The following is a 12,631-nucleotide window of genomic DNA, read 5'->3' on the forward strand; positions in this document are numbered from 1 at the left end:
TTTCCAGCCACTCTTCCCCAAGCCTGTAGTGCTGCATGGGGTTGTTGTGGCCGAAGTGCAGGACCCGGCACTTGTCCTTGTTGAACCTCATACAGTTGACCTGGGCCCATCGATCCAGCCTGTCCAGGTCCCTCTGCAGAGCCTTCCTACCCTCGAGCAGATCAACACTCCCGCCCAACTTGGTGTCATCTGCAAACTGACTGAGGGTGCACTCGATCCCCTCATCCAGATCATCGATAAAGATATTGAACAAGACCGGCCCCAAAACTGAGCCCTGGGGAACACCGCTCGTGACCGGCCGCCAACTGGATTGAACTCCATTCACCACAACTCTCTGGGCCCAGCCGTAATGTGGTGCGACTTAACCAAGTACCAATATTTCCTGTCATCACGGAGAGCTCTGGACTGCATCGTGCTAAAAGAAACCTTGAGTGTTTGCTTCAGTGATAAATAATGTTCAGAATACTTGAAAATATGAGCTGGTGAAATATTAAAACTCATGAAAATACAAGACCACTTTGAGGGAAACAAAGTGTACACTTCCCTTATAGTTGCTGTAAATACCTCAAGGCTCCTCAGGTCCTGGATGAGGCGAGGGGAAGCGCATACCTTTCTCACAAATGTACATTCCTTGGTTCACTGTGAGGTGAAACACCCTTCCTGCCGAGCTGTTTGCAGCAGTAGTTGGAATTTATCCCGTGCTCTTAATCTGACCATAAATAACATTTCTCTCTCTCATCTCTGAATGTTGTTTATACTCAGCTGGCTGTAGAGGAGGCTGGCTAGTCCATCTGGATTTCTTCCCCTGCTGCTTTTCAGGCTAATTAATTCTGTCCTGTTTACTGGTACCGCTATGCACCACCAGAAACAGGGAGTTGTGGTGGTTCACATCGGTTGGTTTGAATTCGGGGCGGGGGGATAAAAAAAAGTTTTTGTTAAAACCAGTATGGTTTGGTTAAAACCAGTACCAGCATGCCAGTACTTTCTAAAGAGTTATAAAATTGGCGGTGGCTACCAAGAGGAGTCAGCACCACTTCTCTGTGAATTCAGCAAGGCCAGTGTAGCAGGAAAACGCACCCATGGCATTAACAATATGTAGGAAACTGAAGACAGCTCAGATCATGTCTGGGCACTTCAGACCAGGTGTTCAAAGCTCTCAGCAATTCCAACAGAAATATTTTCATCTAAATGTTTGAAAGGCCTTTGCATCCGGCAAGCTGAGCTGTTGTAAAAACCTGGCCACTTGTCTTGGATCACTTGGCAGAAGCGCGCAAGGGCCTTTTCTAATGGGAAGCCTGTATGATACTTGCATATATACAAACACATGTGCCAGGAATTGCTGCAAACACAGAAATGATGATACTTCTGAGCTTTGTTTTGAGCTTTGTAAATAGAAACAGAAGTCACAGTGTGAATCACTATATTAGGTTAAAAACCTGGTCACACATGCCAGTGGCTGCTACAAGGCATGCCTGCCTTTACTTACTTTTATAGCAAAGCTGTCCTGTGAAATATTTTTCTTGACTAGAGGCTATGAAGAAATAATTGTCATTTTCTAAGCAAGAGGAAGCAGGATAGTGGGTTGGTTACTCTCCTAATTTCCTAGGAGAAATTCCTAGGCAAAAAGCTCTCTGTCCAGTGTTAGTGAGAATGGCCAGATTTCTGGGTAATTTTATATGTCAGAAACTAGTCCTAGCACAGTTTATACATACTCAAAGACTGTCACAAAGAGTACTATGGGCTAATTCATCCCAACAGCCTGAAACAGACTGCCATGATACTTCCAGAGCATCCAGGCACATCTGTGGGGATTTCTCCATACAGTGACACTGAAGCATCTGAGATCTACCAACCTGTGAGGCAGAAGGTGGTTAATCTGGCTATAAGCTCCCAATAAGTGGAAGCAGGCACAGCCTCTGCCCTGCCTTGCTGCCTATGGTCTCCACCAGGAGTTCTGCTGCTACTGGAGTTTCTCGAGCAGATAATTACTAGCTTTTTAATTAAACAAGGGTCTGCCTGTTCCAGTTGAATACAGGAGAAAATGTTTGTCCAAAGAAGCTCATCTAAGATGTTTTCAAGGATTGATACACCTGCTAAAATGGCAGACACTCAACATGCCTACACAGGCTTTCACTATTTCAATATTTATAATTTAATAACACACACTGGTTTTGGCTTAGAAAAGTTATTTGGAAGGAGAGGGGAGTAGAAAGCAAGGATGGCTTTTGGATCACCTCAGTAAAACAAAAAAAAATCCATGTCATTAAAATCAGCTGACCATTTGGTTCAGCTTTTAACTTCAGAAAGACTTTGAACACATATTTATAGATGGAGGACTGGGCAGATTTCTCATGTACTTCAGACGTAACCTATTCCTTTAACTGTTCACTTTTTGCAACAAAAGCTACAACATGAAGACTCTTTCATTTAACATGAAAACAAAACGAATAAGGCACGTGAAGTCATAAAGCAAATGCAGTCTGACCTTTATTTAGGAAAAAAAAAAGAGTGCCAGTAATCCTTAGCTTCACAAGTCACGCGGAAGTCTTCGTCTCTCGCTCTCATCTCACTTAGAGCAGAAAAGCCAGCAAACACCACACTGAACATGGCAAGAAGCACTGCTGCATCAAAACAGCTGGAAGCTGATTTTCCAGACTTGAATTTGCACATGGAAATGCAGTTCTCAGCCCTCCTCAGCATCCCAAAAGTAGAATCCTGAAATCCAGGTCACATTTCATAAAGAGGTAGACACCTGTCATCCCCAGGTTTGTTAGAAATCAGAACTTTTACACATGATTAAAACTGCCAATATTTTTCTGGTCTCCAGGTTCTGTGAGAAAATACAAACAGATCAATTAAGAAGGAAACCCCTTTGGAATTTTAAACTTTTAGGAATAAAATCTTTTCTCTTTAATATTTGTTTCCCTCCTTATATTGGAACTAAATGTCATATTGGGGTTATTGGAGCATAGAGGAGATGATACACAAAATGAGAGGAGACTGCCATTCAATCTCACTGACCTTTGGATCCTGAGCATGAAGGACAACCCCCACCTCCTTACAGTCATCATTTACCTGCTCCATATCACCAGGAGGAGGTAGAGCATGAGCCATGACCGCTCTTCTTCCCCTGTGACCATACCCAGCGCTCTGCTTCACAAGTATATGTACTTCACGTACATTATGAGGTTAAAATTATTTGAGATGAACAACAAATAAACCCCTATTTTTCTTCCCCACACCAACACATACTCTCTCTTGCTTTTTCCCCTGCACACACTTTTCATGACTATTAACCATAAATATTTAATATTCACAGGGTGCTATAGAAAAATCTTTTCATGAGGTTGTTACCCATCACTTAAATGCCATTGAAGTTTCATTCTGAAAAATAAACTTGATTTAGAGCTGTACATTTTCTCAACAACTATCTTTAACAAGCTCTCACCACCGAACAGATCTGCTTATTAAAAGTTATGGTTCTCTGCACAAGTTATATTTTCTGTACAGTATTAAAGAACAGGGATGGGTATAGACTTTCCATTATTCACTGAAAAAGCAACAGTGACTTAAAAGCAAACACACAAAACCTTAATGGAAAATACCCCCAAGTCCTAGCATGCCAGTGGGTTTGAAGGTTTCAGCACTTTTCTTATCACAGTCACAAAGACTTGCCTTAGCCTTCAGCAGAGCAGGGAACTGGGAGTCCAAGATTAGTACCCTGACAACTGGAGTGGTTTCCCTCCTCCTAAAATGTCTCAGGACAGCATACACATCAGCAAAGGTATAAGCAAGACACTCACAGACAGAATATTTGAGTACTCAGACTGTTTGACCTGTTACATTCTCCCTTCCACATCTTGCCAGCCACCAGAGCAGCGATGCCCCTGCAAAGGGCAAGATCCTGATCAGCGCAGGGCAAGACTCTTGCCTGCACAGACCACCAACGAGCAGAACCAGGGATCGCACAAGAGGCTGTTGAATTCAAGGTTGTGGAAGGCATTTATACCTGTGCCTAGGTTCAGAAAGACAGAAGTATCCTTCATGTGCTTTATACTGCTTCCAAACATCTTTATTACTACAGCTTTTATAGCCAGCTGCCATAATCACATACTGGCAGAAGGCAGCAGGTAATCAGGGAGGCTCTGTGAGGGGAATCATACATCATTGTTTGAAATGTCAGATTTTAAATGCTTCTAATTTTCCTTCTCTGTGCCCCTGCTGGAAGACATCCCCTCCTTGTCCCCCAGCTACAGACCCCTTTGAGCTATTTAAATTGTCAAAATAGGACAGATGCCTACAAAGGAAACGGTGTATCAGAAGAGGGGTACGGAAGAAGAGACAAAAGGCAAGAGTGGGAGCTAGGAAGGATGGAGTTACAGCAACAGAAGTATCACAAAGATGAGGAAGGGAGCACAGAACTAGAAGTCATGGGATGTGAACAGATTAGAAAAGGAGTGGGGTACAGGCAAGAAAATCAAGGCTGGCAGGAAAAGGAAGGGAAGCAGCCTCTTTGTATTACAAACTTTTATGCATTAATTTTTCCCCTTGATTTTTGCCCTGGGCATCAAGCAACACAACAGAAGACACAAATAAGCTGGTTAGTAGTTCTGGTTTTGACTGAGTGTCTCTGCTATTATTCTCTTTTTCTTCCCTTTCCTCCCCCAGTGGGCTATGCGGTTAAATGCTGACAAACAGTCCTGCCAAGGCCATCTTCATCTTCACATCAGCCTTCTGCTTCATTGCCTTTTAGCTTTCTTACCCCTCCAGAAGTATCACCTCACCAGCCCTTGAAGACTGAAGTTCCCAAGGTGTCATCTTTCCTTTGCTCAGCTGACATTCAGTCAAAACCCCTCGAGTTGTTACAGTTGATGCTTATTTGGCAAGAGATTAGAATAGGAATCCTACCACTTTAATAGAGGTTTCTTTGCTGCAGTGACTGATGGTCATTGCAGCTGCTTAACACTTACAATGTTTTATGGGCTGCAGGCACTGTAAAGTACATAGAAAACAGTCTGGGTTTGTTTGTCCTTTAGAAACAAACATACATAATGTTATTTTCTCCTGGGTTTTTGGATGGTGCTGAGAAGTGAGATAAAAGACAAAGCAAGATTCTAGCAGCTGAATACAATAAAATTTCTAAGCTTAGGACTCTTTTTTGTAACCAATGCTATTGTCTAAAGCATATGGATATTGAGATCAACACACTGTTACAATAACACTACTTCATATAATAATACTACAAAACAATGATACTTTGCTCGGTGAAAAGGACTCCAGGGCTTTCAAAGACTGAGCGGAGTTGTCTCTTCCTTCACCTCCATTAGCACCCTGTGCCTCCACGCATCTGTTTAGCAAGAGTATGGACAGAAAAGGGAGACTTATGCTGAAAAATTCCACTGCAAGGTCTGAGTATGACAGAATTTATTATCAAGGTCCTCCTGCCCTCAGCACTTTCCTCAGACCCAGGTACTCAGCCTGAAGAACACCACTCTCCCATACCCGTTCCTCACTGGCAGCTGAGGCCACCACAGAGGTGATGTTCTGCTTTAACCATGCTATCCCCAGGGAAGGGAACATCATGCTGGGCCAGGTGTCACACGACAGAGTATAAGATTAGTATGAACAATATCATAGATAGAGTGTAGCATCTACCTGATTCTGTTTGTTGTGGTTAGACAAGCAGTCCCACAGGGACAGCAGTATAGTATCCAACATTAGTTGTGACTAGGTTTCAAACCAGCCTGTTACTTCCCCTTGACAAGGCTTCTTTGTCTCTGTCATGCTGTCTTGCAACAGTGGACTAATAATATTTCTTTTTTTTTTTTTTTTAACCTCAATCCTACATAGGTTTGGTGTTCAGAGCTCAGAACACTTCCATAATATCATCACCGACATTAATGGGGGTTTTGCTATAAGTGTGGGTTAAGTTTGGCCCTTACATTTCCTAGCTACAAAAGCTTTTAATATATTTTGTGACTCTTACGATACACTATTGAAAATCTTCAGGTTGACCTGTCTATGCAGCTGTGCTGGAGGTGCAGATGTACGCATGGAAACTTAAAAGTTTAATCAAGGTCATCGTTCCCCTCCTAAAACAACAGCACAAAGCCCCAGCAATGAAACTTTAACCTGTGGCCAATGGGGATTTTGAGATATGCGTCATAAAAAGGACTTCAATCTCCTGAGGAAAGGCAGAGGACAGCTTCATAGCAAAATTCAGAATTTCAATTTCATTTGCTGAATTTATTTTCCATTAAGACAGAGAAAATTTTTTATGTATTGCTTTTAAAATATACTTACAAATATGGAAGAGATACTAGATAGCGTTAAGCTTTTTTCCAGAGCATTCTAGATGCATTTTCAGTGACCATTTGCTTGGTCATCTGTTATTAAAATAAGAACTTATGCTTAACCTTTAAATTTCATCAGTGTGGAAGAGTTTGTTACTGGCATATGCCATCATAGTCCTTCCTCACTAAATACCATCTCTCTCTCTTTCCTTATCTGGTGATTAGCTTCAACTGTCTTTAGTGCTAACGAATCATTTTCCAAGCAAGATGGAACACTGCGGTCAAACTTGTTACAACAAATCACTAACTTGGTGGAATCATCATTGAATCCTCCATGTGGCTTCCCACATGGCCCCTTCTCTTTTGCTAGAAGTGATTGACAAACTGTTATGGAAGAACGTTACTGCAGTGGGACTTTCCAAGAAAATTTTGCCAAAATTTTTGAGTGACAAAAAGTTTTAAAGAAATTAATAGTCAGCAACTGTTCCATCCCACAAACATGCACACCCTATTTCTTACTCCCATTTAAAGTCTTTTCCATCTTTCTACAAGTTACTGTATGGCAAAGCTGTGGACATTTTTTCCAACTCCATTCCAATTTTTTGGAAAATGCACTGGAAAATTAGGAGATTAGGGTAAAGAGGTGGCTTGCCACACATTTGATTTTACTGGACTGTAGCCCTACAGGTTTAATGGGTTCCACTGACCTCTGCGAAACCACAGTGCTGCGATTTACAATGGCAAGTCAGCAGTCAGGTATGAGCTTTATATGCCAGTATAGTTGCCAAAGACCTCTTAATGTGAAACCACAATTTGAAACAAAGAAAAACAAAGGAATGAAAAATATGGGAAACCAGACAAGAGGATTGTCAGTCTTTGCAGTCTTACAACAGTAAGCTGGAAAAGTCTCGTCAGTTCCGTGCAACAGAAACATGCAAAAGCAGAGAAACAAGTGGGATATATTCTTTAATGGCATTCAGTGAACTGAAACCAAATTAATTGCAATGTGGTCTGCTCTTTTATCTCCTAGAACTATAGTGTGCCAAGACACACAGTCTTTGGGAATAATAATTAAACAACAACACTTTAAAGAGTGATCAATATGCTCCTTAGCAGCTGTTCTTCAATGCAATGGAGAATCTTCACCCAGTATGGAAAGGACTGCAGAATCTGACATATTGCAGAAATTGAGTTTACCAGTTGCTTTACATTTTTCTCTGGTGCTGCTGATGTGTGTGATGTTTCTCCTAGGACTAAAGTCATACCGTCTTTATTGCCACGTAAACCTACTATACCGCTAGGTCAGTCCTCACCTTTTTAGCGTCACTTCTGCTATGAAAAAACTCAAGCCCGATGTACAGGAGGAATGTGATACATTTCAAAGCAAGCGGAAGGTTTGTCTGTCCCTCACAGGGACACACACAGCCCTCATCTGTACTCACAAATATACAACTGGACTTCAGTTGAAGTTTGCGGCCTTATTTCTGTTGCTCAGAAGAAAGACCCACACAGCACACGCTATTGAAGGAGAAATTGGTCTGCAGCATCCCTTCTTATTCACCACTGATCAGACCAAGACCAACTCCAGACACAGACAAAGTAGGCAGTTGCCTAAGGCAGCATAGCAGCGATACCTCTGATGTGCATTTGCCTCCAGCTGAATTGCGAAAAGGCTAGATGTTGCTTTTAGCAACTGAAAGCTCCAGGAGTGTAAGCAGAAGGATGCTGTTAGCAGACCCAGCTACTCCTGTAAAATCACCATCTGCCAACCTCTCCTGCCCCGACCATAGTCTTTGGCATAGTGAAATTCAGTTCTGCATACACTGCTGAGACTGTTCTGGGGTCCGGTGCTCTCTGAGACAGATGCTAACCTGGGGAGAATTACGCCCAAGCATCCGATGGCAGGACCTGATCAGCAATGCCTGCTATAAACACCAGTGTTTGCTGTGGAGCTGAAGAATAGTGTTACTAGATGAGAAGTGTAAAAAAAAAAAATCCCTGAAAATTCCAGCACTAGGGCATGATTTCTAGTCTTGCTGCAGAAACAACCCAGTAAGAAGAGAGGGAATTCAGCCCCAGTAATGAAAACATCTGTTTTAAGAAAACAAAACAAAACAAAACAATAAAATGGGGAGGGGGATGTGGGGTGGAGACAACAGTAAAGTTACTGTTCGATCTCTTTCACCTTGCCTCAGTTACCACCTTGTTTCTGGCTTCTCTGCAGTTCAGAGAAGCAGCACTCCCTGCCCAGCCTTAAAGCAGCAGCTAGCTGGGCTGTTAGCATCCAGGGGTGCCTGAGTTTGCAGAGAAACAGGACCCAGAAAGTTTGCAAAAGCTGCTTTCTTCAAATCTGGCTGTGCATCATAATTTCTTCATGTGTGAGATAGAGACAATACCTAACCACCTCACACATAAGTGAGGAGATTAAATGAAATGTGTTTACATAGCTCGCTGGAGTGGAAAGTGAGAGTCTGCATACAAATTAAAATATTATATAGCATTTGTTATTATTTCTATGCTGTATTAATTCCTTTTATGCATATTTCAAAACCAGTCCCTTAAAACACACCAAGATAATAAAAGAAATGCTACCTCATCCTGTCCCACAGTTTCTAGAGTCTGCTGTTTGTTGCTATGAAGCTTTTTTTCCTTCCTTGTTACTGAGAATTTTTTTGTTTGGATATTTGCCTTAAGCCAAGATGAAGCATTTGGCCATGACTGCTGCTTATTCCTCAGTTGCTGTAATCCTTATTTTTCCCTTGTGGTACAGAAACCAGTCACATTTTAATACAAGGACAGTGGGAGCAGTAAAAAACAAGCGAAGGCAGATGAATTCTCTACAGGAAGGAGACCACTCATCAGGAATGACAGACGCAGACAGGGAATGGCCAAGAGGCTGAAAATTCACTGAATTAACCACTGAGCAGCAGTCCTCAGCCTCTTTTCAATCTCACACATCAGATGCTCAACTATTTTCAGTGCCCGCATCTAGGGTCTTACCATGTAGCCACCAGCAGGGACAAACTCTTTCCCCAGCCCCCAATCCTCAACATATTTCTGAACCATTTCTCATTTTTCCACACACAGAGAAAAGAAGAAATTATAAAAGGAATATCACAGTCCACAGGGTACCCATTTCTTGGGAAGTTGAGCCCTCAGTGTCAATTGCTCTGTACTCAACAGGTATCTGCAGAGCACACCCAGTGTAAGAGTTACTCCAACACACCTTCAGCAGTAACTGAAGTGGATTGCTTTGTAACTCACAGTTCACCCTGTTCAGGACTTTCTGGCCTGACTGATATCCAGTTCCACACACATCAGAACCTAATGTGCAAATCTGTCTGGTTTCAAGCTCCAATATCACAGTAAGCTGGATAACCACCAAGGACAGAAGTTGGTTGTCATTAGTGGAAGATGGGTCTGGTTTATACTGATGAAACACCCATTCTTCTCTCAGGAGACATTTCAGGTTAGATGATCTGATGCCGTCTACTGCTGACCTGGTTATCAGCTGGGAACCTGGTATGGAGCAGAGCACTTGCTAATCCAAACCTTACACAGTCACAATCAGAAAAAGTAGCTCCTGCCCTGAGGTTGCACAGGACATCGGTGGGATGAACACAGATCCTGGAGCAGTCCTTTTCCAGCACCCAGCCATGTGCAACTTAGGAGTTAAAAATCCTCAGACATTGATGTTTCAGTCCTAAGGAGCATGAAGCTAAATATTATCTTGACTGCAGCTAAAAGACTCCAGGTTAGGCAGCTGCCATTCCTATATGCAAGCAACAAGACATATATGATTAAGAAAAGCTTTGACAAGTGGGGACAGACTGCTTTCTGTGCACTGCCTTCACTTTATCACAGCTTCCCTTTCCTGGTCCTTCAAGTCTTCTAATCCTCCAGTCTCATCAACATTGCTCCACATGGGAGCAGCACATCCATCAATTTAAATTGTTTTGAACAAAACTGCCTTGTCCCAACACTAAACACTTAACACAGCACCTCCCAGAATTCTACTGAAGATCTGTATGGCTGAAAAGCATTTTTCATCTTCCCATTTTTCATGCCTTTGGGGACATCTCTCCAAAACCAGATATAAGCATTTCATCAAGCCCTATTAAACAGCCTGAAAAAATCCCACATCAAGATTTCCTTCTGAACCACAAATTTATACTGTTTGTATAGCCATTCGGTGGAGCTTTATAGATACTGGGACTCTCACTCCTGGTACTCATGATGGACCATGTCCACAGGTGGGCCAATTCCATGCAAGCTCTTCTCTGTGCTGTGAACACTACCAAGTTCATCTTATAAATCCTGATTAAGCACATGTGTGTGTACATGTATGCAAGTACACTCTTGAAGGTCTGGCAGTCTGTGTGTGTGTGCACACGTATTGGGGCAGGGGCTGCTGACCTGGAGAAGGGCACAGGCTTCTGGAGTCTGTGCTCATGATACAAGGCAGAGCACCCACACTATCATCCCCTGTGCCTGAACCTAGCCTGCTAAGAGGCAAGAGACAGTGATGACACAGGCCATGATGACTTCACGGACTTTTAACTGGTAGTTGAGTTACTATGATATGACATTTTGGAAATCCAATTGTGGCTTTTTTGGTTTAGGGTTTGGTTTGGTTTATTTTTTTTAATGGGATTTAATGTGTCCCAGAAAAAGCTACAGGGTTTTTGGAATAAATAAGGTCTGGTGAAAAACAAACAAACAAACAAAAAAAACCCCCACTGAACTTGCAGGTAGTTTGTGGGTGAAACATATGCTGCTGTTGCCTCAAGAGCAGCCTTACTCATTAATTTTCAGACAGTGATAAAATTGAGACATGAAGGGATTTCCAATGTTTAGAAATATCCCAATTCTTTTGCGAAAACAAGGACAAAAATGATGGAACAAAATGTCTAGCATATGTAATAAGACTTAACTTTGCCAAGATCCATTATTTGACAAGAAAATCCTGACAAGAAGATTAGCAAGACATATATCAAGCTTTCCTTAAGAAAAGTAATGAAGATCTTTGTTTGCATCAGAACTGGGCATTGGAATTTGGATATGAACTGGACCATTTCCAGAATGTGAGGGAACACACTGCTCTAGTGCTTGCTTCATCTCACCAGACATGACTTGCTGTGAATCAGAAGTCACAATCCAAACTTCAGGCTGCTTCCAATCAATAATTTGTTGAAGCAGACTAATGGGATAGTTAGCATTCCTGGATTTATGGTGAGAGTTATGCATTATTATGAGCAGTATTATCATCACTGCTAGACATTACTTTCTTCATTTGGTTACCGTGCCAGTAAATGATGTCTGCTGATAATGTAACGTAGCCTTGTAGTTCATCACAAGAATTTCTTCTAGTATATATAAATGCAAACCAAAACCAGGAACAAAGTAAAAGAGACACATAGAAAAGGCACATTCAACACTGTGTCACATTAAATCATTAGCAATATGACCAGCAATACTAGCAATATATGCATATGCAATGTATATATGTACATATATATTTTACACAGTTAACAGAGGCAGTAGTCAAATGATAGGATAATATGTTTATGTTTGGGCATCAGAAGAAATAATATGATATCCAGAAATTCTAGGATTTCAATTACCTTCTTTGACTGTAATTCCCAAAGGCTCCTGTTCTACAGACCAAGACACTCACTCATCTCCACCCATTGAACTCTTCTGAAACACCCCAAAGGTGTGCTCTAAGCACAGCTATTCTTCTCTAAGAGCTTTTGTCTTCTGTCTTTACACTGCATCAAGCCAAAGACCCTGGTTTTTACCTTTCAGGACTTTTTACCTAGTCTGTCCCAGTTTCCTTAAAACCATTAAACCTTAAACCTATTTCTTCTACCTCACCATTTACTGTAAACATTCTGGACAACAAATAGAGCCTGCTAGAAGTTATCCTGTTTATCTGGATTGCATAAATCACAGAATTATAGACAAAATCAGGTTCAAAGTCACCTCTAGAGATCATCTAACTCTACCATATTGCTCAGGGCCTTGTCCAGCTTAGTTTTTGAATTTTTCATCATCATCATTAGCTCCTGGACAAACTCCAACACAAAAAGTCTGGCCAGGACATCAAGGGCAACAAGAAAACATTCTATAGGTACGTCAGGGATAAAAGGGTTGAGGGAAGACGTGGGCCTTCTCCAGAACGAAATGGGAGACATGGTTACCCGGGATGTGGAGAAGGCTGAGGTACTCAATGACTCTTTTGCCTCGGTCTTCACTGGCAAGTGCTCGAGCCTCACCGCCCAAACCACAGAAGGCAAAGGCGGGGACTGGGAGAATGAAGAGCTGCCCATTGTGGG

This window comes from Aptenodytes forsteri, unplaced genomic scaffold (assembly GCF_000699145.1).
Source record: "Aptenodytes forsteri isolate BGI_AS27 unplaced genomic scaffold, ASM69914v1 Scaffold193, whole genome shotgun sequence".
Taxonomy (NCBI): domain Eukaryota; kingdom Metazoa; phylum Chordata; class Aves; order Sphenisciformes; family Spheniscidae; genus Aptenodytes; species Aptenodytes forsteri.